The 18,105-nt window shown below is 41.3% G+C and overlaps 1 long non-coding RNA gene across 1 annotated transcript; it reads right to left on the reverse strand.

The window, feature by feature from the left end:
• Nucleotides 1-602: 602 nt before the first annotated feature.
• On the reverse strand, nucleotides 603-18,105 carry LOC118844740. The gene is made up of 3 exons (XR_005009981.1): nucleotides 18,028-18,105; nucleotides 3,660-3,825; nucleotides 603-626 (listed from the first exon to the last, which is right to left on the reverse strand). It is a non-coding gene; the product is annotated as an uncharacterized LOC118844740 (long non-coding RNA).

Raw genomic sequence — 18,105 nt, forward strand, 5'->3', positions numbered from 1 at the left:
TATATGTATATATATATATATATTACTTATATAGCACTTTAAGTCTTACAAAGCCCTTTACATGTTAGCAGTTAGTAGTAGATGATCTTTACAAGTCATTGTGGCGAAATAAATAAAATAGCCAATTGGGTGCCAACCTCCGGCTTCTCCGAATTTAGTGAGGCTCGTCCTCAGAATGATGCCAAGTCCATGCTTGAAGTCTTTCTGGCTTGGTGAGACTTTTCAAAGCTTCCGCATAGTCTTGAGATCACCTCCACACAATGGTGAGACGTTGGGATAGGACATTAAGGAAGGATTGGGTGCGTAAGTCAAGGAAAGAATTAATAATGATTTTCAAACCCCTAAGTGGGAAGATACATTATTAAATAAGAATGTGTTCAATGGACCCCTTTGCCATATTGGTTAAGGGAGAGAGGACTGAGATTTACTCACTAGAAAACTTTAGGATGTTTTTCTCCAACTCTACAGTTATTATTTCTGTTGTACCAGGAAAGCTAGGCAGGTGGGTGACGCAGTGGAGAGAGTACTAGGCATCAGTACCATCAGAAGGGCCTGAGTTCAAATCCAACATGCACTGAGTGACCCTGAGTGAGTGACTTAACTTTTCTCTGCCTCAGGTTCCCCATCTGTAAAATGAAGACAATAAGTTATGAGGGTCAAATAAGATAATATTTGTAAAACACTTAGCATGGTGCCTGCACATAGTAAGCATGTCATAAATGTTAGCTATTATTATTACTAGCTGAGTGATCCTGGACGAGTCAATTAACTGCTCTCTGCCTCAGTTTCCCCATCTGTAAAATGGAGGTAATAATAACACCTACCTCCCAGGTTTACTGCGAGGGTCAAATGATATAATATTTGTGAAAGTGCTTGGCAAAAGTCCAGCTGCCCCAGTCTTCCCTTACCCTGGGTATCTCAAGTCTGTCGGGATCAAGGACTGTTCTGATCAACGGACAACAGAGGAACATCACAGCATCAATTCGAGCAGGGAACCTAGCAGGCAAAGAAGCAGGCCCTGTGGCAGGCAGTACATCTTTGGGAATCATTATCCTGGGGTCAGCTAGGGGCGTAGCGGATAGAGTGCCAGGCCTAGTGTCAGGAAGACTCATCTACAAGAGTCCCAATCCGACCTCAGACACTTACTAGCTGTGCGACCCTGGGCAAATCACTTAACCCTGTTTGCCTCAGTTTCCTCATCTGGAAAATAAACTGGAGAAGGAAATGGCAAACCATTCAAGCAAATGGAGTCTCAAAGAGTTGGATGTGACTGAAACAACTGAACAACAACAGTAATCCTGGGGTTCCCAAAAAAGAAAAGAGTCTTTCTAGTAGGGACTTGACCCAGAGTCACTTCGAGCGTGAGATTTTTGTGACTTGGGCTTACACTTGCTGGCTGGCCTAGTTTCCTTTCAGTGAAACCTTCCTAAGACATAATGTGACTCAAGTACAGGTGGGGAATTATCCTGGGTTATCTAATAGAGAGATTTCCCCAGGTTTCTGGGAAGGATTTTAAACCAAAAAGAATCAAATAAATTCCCATAACGAAAGACCTTTCCAGCTACCACCATAGAAATGCCAGTGGCATTATTATTGTTGCAAGGGTATGGTTCCATTGATTATGCCACTTATTTAAGAGTTATTCACTTTGATAAGTAAAAATAATTTTTGAGGGGCAACTAGGTGGTGTGGTAGATAGAGCACTGACCCTGAAATCAGGAGGACTTGAGTTCAAATCCAGCCTCAGATACGTGACACTTACTAGCTGTATGACCTTGGGCAAGTCACTTAAGCCCAATTGCCTTGCCCCTCCAAAAAAACTACTTGTTGATAGAATCAAACAATCAGGAGTGAGTGTGAACTGGGCCTGTTAACCTTCTTGAAACAATAAAAGTCATTGTGTGAGAGAATAGGTCGTAAGGCCTTCGTTTATATATTTATATGTAATTTGCATAAAAGAGGGTGCTATCTCAGAACTACTGGCAGAAAGATTCTGAGGTTTGGATTTAAGAAGTTAGAGCTGGCTTAATTCTCAAGGTGCAAACGAAGGACTAAGTTGTTTAGTTTTATTTAGGGAGAAGGGAGATATTGAGGAGATTTTTTAGCCCTCCTGGCATTTTGGAGCAGAATACCCAGGTTAAGGGGAGTCTCCAGAAATGGTTGGTTATTTTCCCAGTCTCTCCTTCTGGCACCTGGCTATCCACTGACACTATAATATTCCTCTCCCAGACTTGATTCTTTCGTGAAGGCAAACTATGCCATCTTTTGCCTCAATTCTTACCTAGCCTTTAATTACTGAATGAATGTTGCCTCAGACAAACTGAGACCTGGGAAAGACTTGAGCTTAAAAAAGGCCAAGGTCTACCATTGCATCAGGACCATGGCCAGTCATCCTGAACTATGTCTTGCCCCTGGACTCCAATGACTCTGGAGGAGAGAGTGAGGCTGATGACTTTGCACAGCCCTGCCTCACTCAAATCAAATTCATTTGCAAATGGAGACATCACCCTCCTGACATCATTGGTCCTCAAACGACAACAACAATATAATCTTCTGGGTTTTTTCTTCTTTTTTTCTTCTTCTTTTTTTTTAATCTTCTGTTTTATTACCCAAACATTTCCAGTAAACTGAATTTTGCCTCAGACACATAGAGGAGAAGGATTAAATAAAGATAGATATAAATGTAAAGTTAGACCTCTGCCTAAATGTTAGGAATTTTCTGAATTGGGGGCTCGGAGAGACTGTGACTAAATTCATAGATAAAATCAATTCCCGAAAGTCCAAGAGGAGGAAACCGAGTGGACCTTAAAGGCTACGTTACCCCCAGGTATAGAATTACCTTACTATGGTAACAAGGTGCTGAATTGTAATTATTATCATTCTATTTCTTATTCTCTTTGAAAGTGGAGTTCAGATAGAAACAGTCCCAGGATAAGAGTAATCTCTGGGGACATAGAGTTATCACTGTATGTTGCCCTAGTTGGCACTCCCTTCCTCTGCCATTTCAATACCACACATGCGCATACACATACAACACACACACACACACACACACACACACACACACACACACATACCATGAACTAAATAGCTTGTGATTTGAGGGGGTCAACATTATTGTAATGGTGGCCATCCCATGAAACACTGTGGGACAATGGTCAAGATCCAGTCCTATCTTCATTTATGACCGATATTATATTATTTCCATTATTATAGGGCAGCCCCAGTGCGTGGGTTATAGATAAAAACTCTTTTCATTCAACGAGGATCTTTTGATCCAGTTAAGTTGTATTCATCAGTATGTTCTGTCTCATTCATCTGGGTTGAAAGCTTGCTTCTGCTTTTTCATTATCTGTATGAATTTGGACAAGTTACTTGAGCTTTCCGGGTCTCGAGGCTGTTCATTTATAAAATGAGGACCTCATATTAGATGACCCTTAAGGTGCCCTAAGCATTAAATCCTGTGAAGCCTGTGAAATGTGCTTGAATTAGTTCTTTAGCAAATTCCTGGCAGTTAATGGTACCGCCCCCATGTTTAATTTCATTTGTTTATGCCCAGGAATTCTTTTCTTTTCTCTCCCTTCATTTTCTCCCCAAATGGGGCAAGTTGACATTGGGAAATTTATGGCCTGTGAAATTTTATATTCAAGATACTGTACCTGGGTTTCCCACTTAGATTATTATAAAACTCCAATCAAAAAGCTATCTTTCAGGAAATCAGGGACATCTGTCAGAGATGTATCATCCTTATGGAAATTTGGCTTTTCTGGCTGGATCTGTCTTCCTTTTTTAGCATCCCAGACAGCAGAAGAAGTGGAATATAACCTGTAAAGCATATAAATCAGAAGCCAGAGTCAACCCTGGGAAGCTCGTTACCCAGGATGTGCCCTCCAACTCTCCCCCCCTCAAAAAAAATGGCAAGGGAAAGGTGGGGAAGCAGGAACTACGGTTTTATCAAGATAAGTGAAAAGGATTTCTTCCTTCTGCCACTCGCTTGCCTCCAGGACCATTTACCCATCTAACAACTTGTGTGTTATTAAGAGAAACAATAATAATCCTAGAGAGTATGCCCAGGAGGAGGCTGGTGAAGGTTAATCTCTTGTTAACAAAGTTAAAGGAATGAGGTCTTTGCTCTGGCACTGAAGATGTCTCCCTCTATGAGGGGTAAATAAACATCCTTCACTGAAGTCATAGATGATTTTGTTCTATCTTTCTTTCCCTGGGTACTCATTGCTTGGCCAACTGACACCATATTAAGGATGACTGATTGAATGATTCACAGCCATTCAGAGCAGCCTGGACTCTGGGGTATGCTGGTAAATGTTTAACAACTGGCTCTTCAGAAGAAAAACACCCCACTGACCATACTTTTAATTCAATCTACCTTATTAACTTTTTCTCCATCACATTTTTAAGTCTAAACCAGAGGGGTTAAACACTCCAGAGGGGTTAAATCCAGAACCAGATTAAAATGTAATTGGGAAAAAGTTAACAAAATTAATAAACATACAGTAGAACATAGTTCATGTTAATATTTGGTTTTCTAACTCTGCAGTACCACTTTACACCTATCAGAATGGCTAATATGACAAAAAAGGAAAATGTCGGACGTTGGCGGGTATGTGGGAAAACTGGGACACTAATGCATTGTTGGTAGAGTTGCGAACTGATCCAATCATTCTGGAGAGCAATTTGGAACTATGCCCAGAGGGCTATAAAACTGCATACCCATTGATCCAGCAATACTACTGCTAGGTCTATATCCCAAAGAAATCCAAAAAAAGGGGAAAGGATTTTCTTACATAGTTTTACATATTTACAGCAGCTCTTTTTGTGGTGGCCAAGAATTGAAAATCAAAGGGATGCCCACCAATTGGGGAATAGCTAAACAAGTTGTGGTATATATTTTAATGGGATAGTATTGTGCGGTGAGAAATGACAAGCAGGATGATTTCAGAAAAACCTGGAAAGACTTCCATGAACTGATGCAAAGTGAAGTGAATAGAATGAGGAGGACATTGTACATAATAACAGCAATATTGTTTGATGAAGAACTGTGAATGACTTAGCTATTCTCAGCAATACAATGATCCCAAAGGACTCGTGATGAAGCAGACTATCTGCCGCCAGAGAAAGAGCTGATACTGTTTGAATACACACTGAAGCATTCTATTTTTCACTTTCTTCCTTCCTTCCTTTTTTTTCTTTCTTTCTTTCATAGAGAGAAGGGAGGGAGGGATAGCCTTTGGAACTCAAAATCTTAAATAAATATTTTTAAAAAATAAAAACAAAAAATAATGCAATACAGAAATGCATGTTGGGGGGAAATTTTGGTTTTCTAAGTCAATATGTAGGCTCTATTATGTATGGGCTCTATTAGAGTTTGACACTATTGGTCTGGAGTCTAGACAATCAATAAAACAATAAATCAAGCTTTGATTTGTAGTTAGCTGATTTCCAAGGTATAAATACTCACCCTGAGAATTTAACCATAGGCTCTCATGAGCCAGTAAGAGCTGGTACCAGCACAAGCCTACCTGCGCTACACCCTTGGTCTAGGCTTTTAGAAAGAAGAGTGACTTAGAAAGAACCAGAGCTGAGAGGAGGTAGGAGAAGGCCATACAGAGATACTTGAATCAGGGGGATCACTTGGCCCTAGAAACAGCAGCAGCCGAAGGCAAAGTGGTGAGGAATTTCTGGGCCAAGATGGCAGCTGCAGAAACATGGGCTGGCAACAAGGGAGCAGCCGAGGTAAACCAGTGGGAGGAAGAGCTCTAGCTCAAGTGGAAGAATTCCTGCATACTGCTGAGGTCTGGACCAAGTCTCCTGTACTGAGGCTCCATCATTACTGCTGGCTTATTATGTCCCTGCAATCCCTACCCTGGCCTAGTGGTTCCATCCTCTCCTGAAGCCAGAGGGGCCATGAATTGGGATCTCTGTGGAATACCTCTCTATATGGTACAGGGGTAAGAATGCTGCCTCCCCAGTCCAGAGGACTTAGGTTCAAATCCCACTTATGGCCCGTGGGACCTTGGGTGAGTCATTCAACTTCTTGAGGTCTCAATTTTCTTCATCTATAAAAATTGGGATTGGAGTCAATCGCCTCTGAGATACTTTCTACATCTGCAATCTTATAATCTATATCTCTCATTTCCAGTTTTCTCTGCATGTCCTCTAACTTTCCTTCTTAAAGGTACCTCCAAACTCAAAGTTCATTCTCAAGCTAAGAAGAAACTGGCAAGAAGATGTCCAGGAATAGGAGAGTAGGCAGAACAGGTGAAAGGAACGATAACTAGAGGTCCAGGGAGAAACATAGGATCATAGGGCTAGAATAGGCCAGCTGGTCCAACCCCAACATTTGACAAATCAGAAAACTGAGACCTCGGGAAGTGGAGTGACTTGCTGAAAGTCACACAGGTACCAGAAGTAGGATTTGAAAACAGGCCCTCTGACTCCGAATCCAGTACGCTGTCCTCTGTACCACACTAGAGAAAGGACAAATTGCAACTTAAAGATATTGTGAAGGTGTCTATGGGCAGCTAGGATAGAGGTAGACCTGGAGTCAGGAAGATCTGAGTTCCAATCTGACCTCAGATACTAGCTGTATGACCCTGGGCAAGTCACTTAACCCTTGTTTACCTTTATTCACTGGAGAAGGAAATGGCAAACCAATCCTTTATCTTTGCCAAGAAAACCTGAAGGACAGTAGAGTTCCCAGGGTCATGAAGTGTCAGACACAACTAAACAGCAATGAAGGACCATAGCACAATGCCTGGCACCTAAGAATAAGGGGAGGGGAGCAAACAGACATTTATACAACACTCCAAGCTGAGAGCTTTACAAATATTCTCATTTGATGCTCACAACAACCCCGTGAGGTAGATGTTATTATTTATCCCTATCTTTCAGTTAAGGAAACTGAGGCAAACAGCGGTTAAGTGACTTGCCCAAGGTCACACCGAGTAAGCGCTTAAGTCTTGTTGTCTTGACTTGGGTTACAAAAGCATAAAGGCAGAACTCAGGAGAGTGGGGTGCCCACTCGTTTAGACAGCTAGAAAGCATGGGCACTGCAGAAGGAGGAATAGACCAGTTGGTTTTTTGAATCACTTCCAGCATTTTTTTCCATGACTGTATTGCCAGCCCATTGTGAATAATGGAGTTTGTACACTGTGTTTATTGACTGAGGGTGTGTGAGATCCTGCCACACTTGGTGTAAATGTCAAACAACAATGATCAGGCTTTTGTACCCATGGACTCTGGCTCCTGGGTATCACTGTTTTCGCCACTGATAACTGGTTCATTCAAATTCACTGAACATAACATGAGAACATATTGTATGCCCAGCACTGTGCTAGTCACTGCAAGGAATACAGAAAGGATCACGTCTCAGCTCCCAAGGAGATTGCAGCGTTCCATTTGCCGGCCAAGACTGCGGTATTTTTTTTTTTTTTTTAGGGCAGGATTCTGATCAAAAGCTGGATTTGCTTCTAATTCTACACAAAATTACATTCTCTATTCCAAAGGTCCTAGTGTCAAGTCTGTACTTATAATTCAATATTTTCAGGATCCCTGGTTCATTCTGTGCGAGCCCCGCAACCCCCTCCATGCTTTAGTGAACGGTCATCAGTACAGGCTCCCTAAGGCACAGGTCTGACTAGACCACATTCGTCGCTCAAAGCTTGCTTCCTGGGCCTGGTATTCAAAGCCCTCCCCAATCTAGCTTCTTGGCCTTGTTTCACGTGATGCTGCTTCAGGCATTCGACAGTTCAGAAAAATTGTTCTGCTGCTATCTGGTCCTTGAATTTAATTTTTTATCTCAAATTAAGCCATTCTTTATAATACTCCTTCCTCCTCTCCACCTGTCAGAATCCTTATCGTCCTTCAGGGGTCAAGACAGATAAAATATCTCCTTTAGAGGTTTGCTCTTATCCCTGGCCTCCTACTTGCTACTGCTCTCTGCTTTCCTTGAATTGCCTTATACTTATTCTGGTGGCTTTTTTTTTAAGGCAAACAGGATTAAGTGACTTGCCCAGGGTCACGCAGCTAGTAAGTGTCTGAAGCCATATTTGAACTCAGGTCTTCCTGACTCCAGGACTGGTGCTCTATCCGCTACACCATCTAGCTGCCCTTTCTGTGACTTCTTAACCATTTTTATGTGTGTCAGGGATTGCTTTGGTAGTCTGGTGAAGCCTATGAATCCATTTCTCAGAATAATGGTTTTAACAGAGGATTGCAAAGAAAACCAATCATATTGAAATAAAGATGTGCCCCATCCAAGTTCACAGACCCCCCCCCCACCCCCTGAAATTTATTTACAGACTCTTTTGGTTCCACAGATCCCAGGCTAAGTACCCCAGCTCTAAACCAAAATGGCCTTCCCTGCTCACTGCTCTCCTATATGTTATGTCTCCTCCCTACTAACCTTTTGAGATCAAGGACTATTTCATTTTTTAATTTGTCTTCTCAGTATTTATTTAACATAGAACTTGGCATACTTTTTTGTTGTTTAGTCATTTTTCAATTGTATCTGACTCTTCATGACCCCCTTCAGGATTTTCTTGGCAAAGATTCTGGAGTGGTTTGCCATTTCATTTTCTAGTTCATTTTAACAGATGATGAAATTGAGACCAATAGGGTTAAGTGGCTTCCCTAGACTCACATAGCTAGTAAGCATCTGAGACAAGATTTGAATTCAGGGTCTCTTGACTCCAAACCCAGTGCTCTATCCACTGAACCACCTAGGTGCCTGCAGCTTGGCACACAGCAAGCACTTAATAAATGCTTTTTATTCATCCAAGTCTTTCTTTAATTCCTTACTTATATACGTATGGTATCCTCCCAGCAGAATAACGTAAGTTCTTTGAAGGCAGGCAATGTCATCATTTTTCATTTGTATCTCAGGCATTTAACATGGCAACTTACCCATAGCATGAAATGGTTTGATTTCAATGGCAATAAGTTGTTGCAATTCCCTAAATGCCCTTCACTAGAGGTCAGTCTTTGGTGGTGAGCCCCTCTTATTTTATCTGGGTTGTTGTGGATTGGCAGGATAATCCAGAGTTTGTTCTCCAGTAGTCTAGCCTTCAAGAACCCACATTTTCCTCCATGCCAAGGTGAAACAAAGTGCAACTTTTGTGGAGGTCTAGCAGAATAGGGAAGGCTCAATAGATTTTAGACCCAGTCGGTATAATCAGTCATGAGAGAGGGAAAAACATAGATAGATGTGATTTTGTGAATAAGTAACTGACGTTGGGATCAAGAAGACCTGGATTCAAAACCTGCCTCAGACATTTTACTAACTATATGACCTTTCTCTGTGCCTCAGTTTCCTTCTCTGTAAAATGAGGAGGTTGGTGTAGTGTTAATTGTGATTAAAGATCTTCCTTCCCCATTCATCCCCTTAATAGGCCTCAGGTGGAGCTAGATAAGGGAAGCTTGATTAGGGGAGGCTTGTTTGTAGGAAGGCCCACACCCTTTTGCTGATTAGGTGTGAAGCCCTAGGGCCCTAAATGGTATATACATATGCCCTGAGGGCAGCCATTAAGCTCAGAGAAGAAAGAGCTGTGAAGAAGACAGAACTGGGAGAGAAGAGAGAACTGTGAGAGATGGAGAACTAGAAGAGACAAAGAGACTGAGAGATGGAGAGACAGAGAGACGGAAAGAAAACTGGAAAGGCTGAGAAAGAGGACTGCAGAGATACAGAGATGGAAAGGTGCAGAGACAGGAGGAGGGAGAACTGGAAGGGCTCTAAGAACTGCAAGAGCTTTCAGAACTGCAGGAGGAGAGGACACAAGCAAGCAGATAGTTAGGATTCACGAGCGAGTGTTTATGGGAAGGCCCTAGCAGAGGGGAAGGTTACAAGATGGCTTGGCTCCTTGCTGCAATATTGTGTTTTAATTTCCTTGCTGCTACGTTGAAGTGGACTTATTGGTTTGGGGATACGATTACTGCTGTGTCAAATTGGGGGTATTGGTTTTGGGATTTGATCCTCTAGTGTCTGAATAAATGTTTTACTTCTTCTGCCTTCTACGTAGAGAGTCTCTTACATTTTGCTGTTCCAAACTATACAGGCATGTTCATGGTCACCATTGATATCATGAATCTTGCCTTGCAGATACAGTTGGAGCCTACAATTCCTAAGGTCCCTTCTAGCTCTAAATCTGTGATCCCATATAACATACCCACTTTTCAGCCCTTGCTAGAGTGAGGTCTCAAGTCCCTTGGATCCTGTAATAATTACCCTAACTAATAATAATGAGTACTAGGAAAAACCCTAGGAGACCAAGCCAGGCTCCCTTATATATGAAAAGGTGCTTGATATAGTGGAAAGAGGGTGGATGGTAGAATTGGAAGGTTTAAATCTTGGTTCTGACACCTAGCAAAAATGACTTATATATACATATGGTGTTTTTTGTACATATTCTCTCCCATAATCCTCACAACAACCCTGTGAAGTATTTGGGAGGTGGTTAGATCCAGAACTGTAATTTCATTCGTGATGGGGACTTCCACGAAAGGGACTCCATCTACTGATGCAGATCAACAACTGTTCTACAACTTAGAAAGTTCTGCTGGGCATGGACATCCCTGCAATTCCTGCTATTGGGAAGACTGAGGCTGGTGGATTGCTTGAGTTCAGGAGTTCTGAACTACAGTAGGCTAAACCACCCAGAGGTCTCTTACTAAGTCCAGTGTCCATGTGGCGCACCCCCAGGAGCAGGGAACCACCAGGCTCTCTCTGACCTGAGCTGGCCGGGGGTCAGAAACAAGAACTTCCATGCTGATCAGCAGTGGAACTCCAGCCTGGATGAGATAGGATGACACAGTCTCACAAAAACAACAACAAAAAAACAAAAAGCCAAACCTCGGAGACTTTCGTAGGACATTGAAAGATGAAATAACTTGCCCTGAGTCATACAAGCCAGTATGTGTCAGAGACAGGCTTTGAGCTTCAGTTTTCCTGATACCAAAGGCAGCTCTCTTTTCACGCCATCATACTATCTGCTGAGGTAAGTGTCACAGATAATAGTCCCAGTTTGCAACTGAGAAACCTAAGGTTTAGAGAAGTTAATGGATCAGCCCAGGGTTACACAACTGGTTAGTTTTAGAAGCAAGATTCAAACTCAGGACTCTCCTTGGAGAGTGTGCGTGTGTGTGTGTGTGTGTGTGTGTGTGTGTGCGCGAGAGAGAGAGAGAGAGAGAGAGAGAGAGAGAGAGAGAGAGAGATGTGGAGGGAGGGAGGAAGGTGGGAAAGAAAGAGAGGGAGGGAGGGGAGAGAGGGGTAAAGGGAGAGGGGAAAGAGAGAGGGAGAGGGAGGGAGGGGGAGAAAGGGAAAGAGGGGGAGATGGAGGAAGGGAGGGGGGAAAGAGAAAGAGAGAGGGAGGAAGAGGGAGGCAAGGAGACAGGGAGGGAGAGGGAGGAAAAGAAGGAGAGAGGGAGGAAGGGGAGAGAGAGAAAGGGGGCAAAGGGCAGAAAAAATGAGCAGCTGGTCTGAATACTGCCTCTGCTATTACTTACCCAAGAAGTCAATAGGACTTAGGGATCATAGGTACCTCAGGGACCACTTTGTTTAACCTTCTCATTTAGAAAAAGGGATTTAGACTCCGAGAGAGGAAAGGACTTGTCCAAGGTCACGCACATAGTAAATGATCAAACCAGAATTCATACTCAGGTTCTCTTGATCTAAACTCCAACCTCCTTACATTACACTGTGCGACCTCTCTAATACATGCTGTTGATGTTAGAAAACCCACTTTTTGAAGCATTTTTTGGGCTCCCTTCTCCCAGCCAACAGGAATCGTTTGTCTTCACTGCTCCATTGTTAGTAACCTGGCAAGAAGGAAAGACTGGCTAGTGCCTTCCCCTAGACATTGGGCCACGGCTTTTGTCCCTAACTCTTCTTGTTACTGGGCAGTGATGCAGGAAGAGAGGTGGAGAAAAGAAGGCATATCCCAGGGGTGGGGAACCTGCGGCCTCAAGGCCACATGATAGGTCCTCAAGTGCAGCCCTTTGACTGAATCCAAACTTCGCAGAACAAATCCCCTTAATAAAACGATTTGCTCTGTAAAACTTGGACTCAGTCCAATGGTCGTACCCAAGGACCTAGAAGGCCACATGTGGCCCTGAGGCCGCAGATTCCCCACTCTTGGCACATCCCAATAAATTTCTACCACTACCATTATGGAACAAAGTTTGGAACACTGCTCTGTAATCTGTCTGGTTTTCCTGTCAAGGCTCAGTGGTTAATCACCCAAACAGAAAGAGAAGAGAAAAGAAGATTTATTTCTCCCTCTCCGTCACTGGAAATGATCCCTCCTACAAAAATAACAAGTTTCACAGAGAACTTCATCGCGTTATCATTTCATTGCTTTGCATTATAATTATTTGGATATCAGCTACTAGGTTGTAAACTGTGAGCAGGGATTATTTTTATCTAATCCACATATTTTCCCCCTAATATTCTGTGTATGAAATAGAAAAAGAGGGGAGGGGAGACAAAAGAGAAGAAGAGGAAAGAAGAAAGGGAAAAGTGAGGAAAAGAGGGAGAGAAGGGAATGGAGAGGAAAGTAGAAAAAGAGAGGAGAGAGAGACAGAGACAGAGAGAAACAGAGACAGAGACAGAGAGGAGAAGAGGAAAGAAGGGAAAAAGAGGAAAAAAGAGAAGGGAAGGGAGAGTAAAGTAGAAAAAGAGAGGAGAGAGAGACAGAGATAGAGAGGAGGAGAGGAAAAGAGAGAGAAGGGAAGGGAGAGGAAAGGAGAAGAGAAGAGAGAGAGGGGGAGAGAGAGAAAGAGACAGAGACACAGAGACAGAGAGAGACAGACAGACACAGAGAGGAGAAATTAGAGAGAAAAATTGAAATGGAATATGGTCAGCCACACTGGGGCAGTATAGCAGTGTTTTCCTGCAATTCCAATTCCTGCCCAGCCATGGCCAGCTCCCACTGTAAATCCCAGTAGGGAAACCCTAAATAATGGCCAAGAAAAAAGAGAGATTACTGAGAGGAAGCCCAGAAGCAGGGAAAGCAGAGTGTCTGCTTTATGACCCAGTTAAGTCAGTGACAGAGAAAGAAGAAATCAGTAGGTAGAGGATACAGAGAAAAAAATGGTTAAGCCTGTCTCATCACCGACCCAATTCCCAGAACATGCAAATTTTCTTACTGGGTTTTTCAGGTAATCAGGTAATTACCTAATACTGTATTGTAGATATGGGCGAAGTCAACTTTTAGTGGTAACAAAATCCCATCTAACTGCCCCAAATACATTTGCTTTCAGAAATAATGTTAATATTTACTGATTTCCAGACTACTAAAAGAGGCAGTATAGCGGATAGTTTAAGTCCCATCTCTGATGACGTGACTCTGAGTAAATCATTTAGCTTCTGTGATTTAAGCAATTGTCTAAGACTATATGATGGTAGAAAGATGCCCATCTGTAATGATAGAGGGCATTTCCTCACTGGAAAGTTTCCCTATATGAATGAAATGACAGATCCAGTCCCTATCCCTTCCTTGTCAGCCCTCAACTTATTTAGCTATAAATATAGCCTTCGCTGAAGAAAAATAGTAGAAAACAATACTGTTGTGATGCTAGTAATTAAATAAAACAAAACACCCCTGTACTCCAATAGGCCATAGCTCATGAAATAATGCTGATCACAATCCTGTCCCTGACCATTCTGTGTAACTCTTGTCCTATAAAATCCACCAAGAAGAAAAATAAAACAACAAAAGTTAATAAAAATATCTGTCAAATTTTCTTAAATATTGTTGTTAGAGGAAAGGATATTTCAATTAGATAAGGATAAAATACTGTATATGGGGACTGTTGAATAACTACCAAAGGAAACTGGTTCTTAATGATACCTAATTTCCATTTCAAATTTGTGGCTTATGGAAGTGTTGTGGCATAGGGAGTGGTATGAACCCCCACTCTACATTAGGACCAAACTGGCCTTCTAGCTGGTCTCAGAATTTAGCATTCTATCTCCCAACATGGCCCTCCAGATGTGGCCTCACCAGAGCAGAGTACCAAGGGACTGTTTATTTCTTTATCCTCTGTTAATGAAACCCAAAATCACTTTAGCTTCCTGGATTACCATATCATATTGATAATTTTATGTTGAACTTCCAGCCTGGTCAAACCCCCGTATCTTTTCCAGTCATACTGTGATCTAACCATACATCCCCATCTCACTTGTGAAACCCATTTTTTGAACTCAAGGGTAAATCTTTATATTTACTTCTATTAGATTTCACTTTATTAGATTCATTCCAACGTTCTAGCCTGTCAAGATCTTTTTGAATACTGACTGTCATCCAGTGTAATGGTCCATCTCTCTCAGTTTCATATCATCTGAAAAGTTGATAATTATATCATCTATGCCTTTATTCAAGCCACTAACAAAAATATTAAATAACAAAGGGCCATCCAAGCACAGATGCCTGGGCTACTTCACTGGGAATGTCCTTCCAAGTCAACTTTAAATAATTAATGGCTTCTCTTTGAGTCCAGCCATTCAATATTTTCCAAGTGCATATAATTGTGCTATTATCTAGCCAACATCTTTCTTTCTTTGCTACCAAAATAGCCCAAGACCCTTTGTCAAACACTTTGTTAAAATCTAGGCAAACTATGTTTATATTATTCTTCCTAACTGCTGGCTTAATAGCCCTGTCAAAAAGGAAGTAAAGTTAGTCTGGCATAATCTGTTCTTGAGGAAGCCCTATTAGCAATTTGTGATCACTGCTTCCTTTTCTAGATGTTTACTGACCATCATTTTAATAATACATTCTAAAACTTGGCCAGGAATCAAAGTCAAGCTTATTGGCCTATAGTTTGCAGATTCCATTTTCTTCACTTTTCTGAAAGTTGACACATTTGTCCTTCTCCAATCCTGCGGTAGGGTACCTTTCCAGTTCTCCAGAATCATTCAAACATCGCTGATAATGACTCAGCAGTTAAACTGTCTTCCTATGTACAGTTCGGTAATGTCCTTTCTAATAATACATAGCTAAAATTGAACAAAATATTCCAGATATGTTTTGAGTGACGCAGAGTGCAATAACATTATTACCTCCTTAATTTGGGGCATATGTTTACTTAATACATCCTAAAATCATATTAGCATTTCTGCATGCAATAGCACGCTGCGGGCTCATACTAAAATCCTGAGATCTTTTTCAGATAAATTAATATCTAAGCACTCCTCTCATCTTGAATTTAAGAAGCTGATTTTTTGAACCCAAGACTTTACAGTTGTCCCTATCAAACTTTATCACATTGACTTTATTTCGACTTCTAAGCTGATGATATCTCTATAGATTGTGATTCTACTGTCTAATGCGTGAACTATTCCTCCTAGCTTATCATTATTTCACAATGAGTATTCTAAAATTTAAAACTCACCAGATGCTCCTACTAATAAGTTTGATTGTTTCCTCTCTTTTATAAACACAGAGTTCTCTACATCACATCCTAGATAGGAATGATTTATTGGTGCAGTGTTCCTTCTGCATCAACCATCATTCCTAAGGGGGGAGGGGACATATATATAAAATATAATATACATATGTGTGTATAATATGTATACATACACATATATGTATATTTCAACTTCAAAGTCATTCACTTAAAACAATTACAGATATGCAGTTAGGTGGCACAATTGATGGAGCATGGGTGCTGGAGTCAGCAAGATCTAACTTCAAATGCAGCCTCAGATGTTCACCAGCTCTTTGACCCCTGAACAAGTCACTTAAATCACTGTCTGCCTCAATTGTCTCAACAGTAAAATGGTTAATAAACATTTATTAAGCACCTATTATATATCAGGCACTATGCTAAGCACTGGGGATATGAAAGGAAGCAAAGGACAGTTCCTGCCCCAAAATGGGAATAATAAAGGGACCTGCCTCCCAGGGTTGTTTTGAAGATAAAATGAGTTAATATTTGTAAAGCTCTTAGTACATATAGTGCCTGACATATAGTAAGCACTTATTAAATGTTTGTTTACTTCCTTTCTCTTTCTTCCTTTCCTCTTTGTTTTCCTCCTTCCCTCCCTCCTTCCTTCCTTCCTTTTTTCTTCCTTACTTCTTTTCTTTCTTCCTTCTTTTCTTCCTTCCTTCTTTCCTTCCTTCCCTTCCTTCTGTCCTTCCTTCCTTCTTTTCTTTCTTCTTTCCCTTTTTTCTTCCTTCATATTCATCTAATGCATAATCTAGACAGTAGTTTAATATCTTCCTCACACCAATACTCTCCAGTTCCTTGGTATTTAATGTCCATATCAAACAAATAGGATAACAGAGTGATTGCTCTTGATTCTTTCCAATACCGATATTAAATGTCTAAACTCAATGTCCGTGATTTTTGAGACATTCATTCTGCCGCTAGACACCTTAACAATCAGATGGAGTGGAGAAGCAAGGGCAGTGTTTTTCCTTTGCTACCACCGGTTTGCTCACAGACTAGGCTAGTGTTATCAGGAGTCTTAGTTCAGTATCTCACTAGAAACTTGGAGGATTACCTAATCAAAATTCCTCTTTAGCATGGGAAATGAATTGCCCTAAAGTTACACAATGAACAAGTATCAAACTGGGTGTAAACCCAGGTCTTCTGCAGGAGTCTTTCCACACTGCCATACCAGTCTCTCTACCCTAAATAACAAAGAAGCAAACAAATCAACAAACCCAAGTGTCTGAGTGCTCAAACTGCCAACCTTTCAGCTATTGGTTCTTGCTCCTGGCTTCTCCATCCCTTCCTCACCTGCCACTTTGGAGAAAAGGAAAGAAAGTGCTCCCCCCCGCCCCCCCACCCCGCCCCACTGCCTTCTGAGCAAAGGTCAAACTATTTTGCCTGGCACTCAAGGCTATCCACAATCTGATATAATTCTAACTTAGCTACCTTATTTTATATTATTACTTCCTCTCTGTTTCAATCAAACAGTTATATGTACTCTCCAAACACATTTCCTACTCTGTGTTTTTATTCGTGCTGTTCCCTATGCCTTGAATGTCTTCCCTCTCTCTCTTTTATCCATCCATTTTTTTAGCCATCCTTAAAAGTCTAATTTTTATCCACCCTTTTAAGTCCACTTCAAATGCCCCCTGCTCCAGGAAACATGCCCTGATCCTGCCTTCCCACTCCCATCATTAATGACCTATCCCATTTTCTGTGCTTCTTTAATGGACTTGTCATATATTATTTTTATCATAGTGATTTGTGGTTGTATCATACTGTCAATACTAGACTATCGTTTCCATAACTAACTGAATCAGAGGGATCCGGATCCAAACCCTGTCATTGTCACTTACTGCCTGTGTTATCATGGGCAAGTGACTTGGTTTCTGTGAGCCTCAGTTTCCTCATCTGCTATAAATTGAGGGAGTTACAGTAGATGATCAAGGGCTTAATATTGTAGACATTTGCTGAACTGAGTTGAAGAGACGGCTGGAAAAAGAAAAGGTGGAATGACAGGCAAAAAAATTTGTTCCAGAGCAGTTTGCACTTGTTCTAAAGGGAGGAGATTGACCCCAAACATTGGACTGCTGCTCCTCTGATATACCTCCCCCATTCCACTCCATCCCCACCCAGAGCTGGCTAACACATTAGAAAAACGTAGGCCAGGGGCATAATTCCAATGAATGAATGAGTAAATAAATAAATGAAAAAAATATTTATTAAGCATTTACTATGTGCAAAGCACTGAGCTAATCGCTGAGGATAGAAAAAGAAAAATCAAGACAGTCTCTGCCTCTCAAGGAGTCCACCTATAATAAAAACATAAAATACAACTGAAAGAATGATTATGAAGACCAAATAAAATTACATATTCATTCCAGTAAGAAATCAAAGTTGACTTAACATAAATTTGGGTTAATCTCCATGGGTCTCTGGGATTAATCTGTAATGTAGAATGTCTAATCCTTGACATTCCATATTAATCAATGCCAGCTAGTTCCTTGGCATAGATAGATTCTCAGCACCCAGGAACAGCTCACAAAGAGCTTTCTTTTTCATTGTCTTACAACTTACCTTCTCTTCCTTTATTTCCTCTTCTTCCCTTCCACACTCTTCCTCTGAATCTCATGATTTTCTGTTTTATCATTCTTA

Source organism: Trichosurus vulpecula, chromosome 1, assembly GCF_011100635.1.
Source record: "Trichosurus vulpecula isolate mTriVul1 chromosome 1, mTriVul1.pri, whole genome shotgun sequence".
NCBI lineage: Eukaryota > Metazoa > Chordata > Mammalia > Diprotodontia > Phalangeridae > Trichosurus > Trichosurus vulpecula.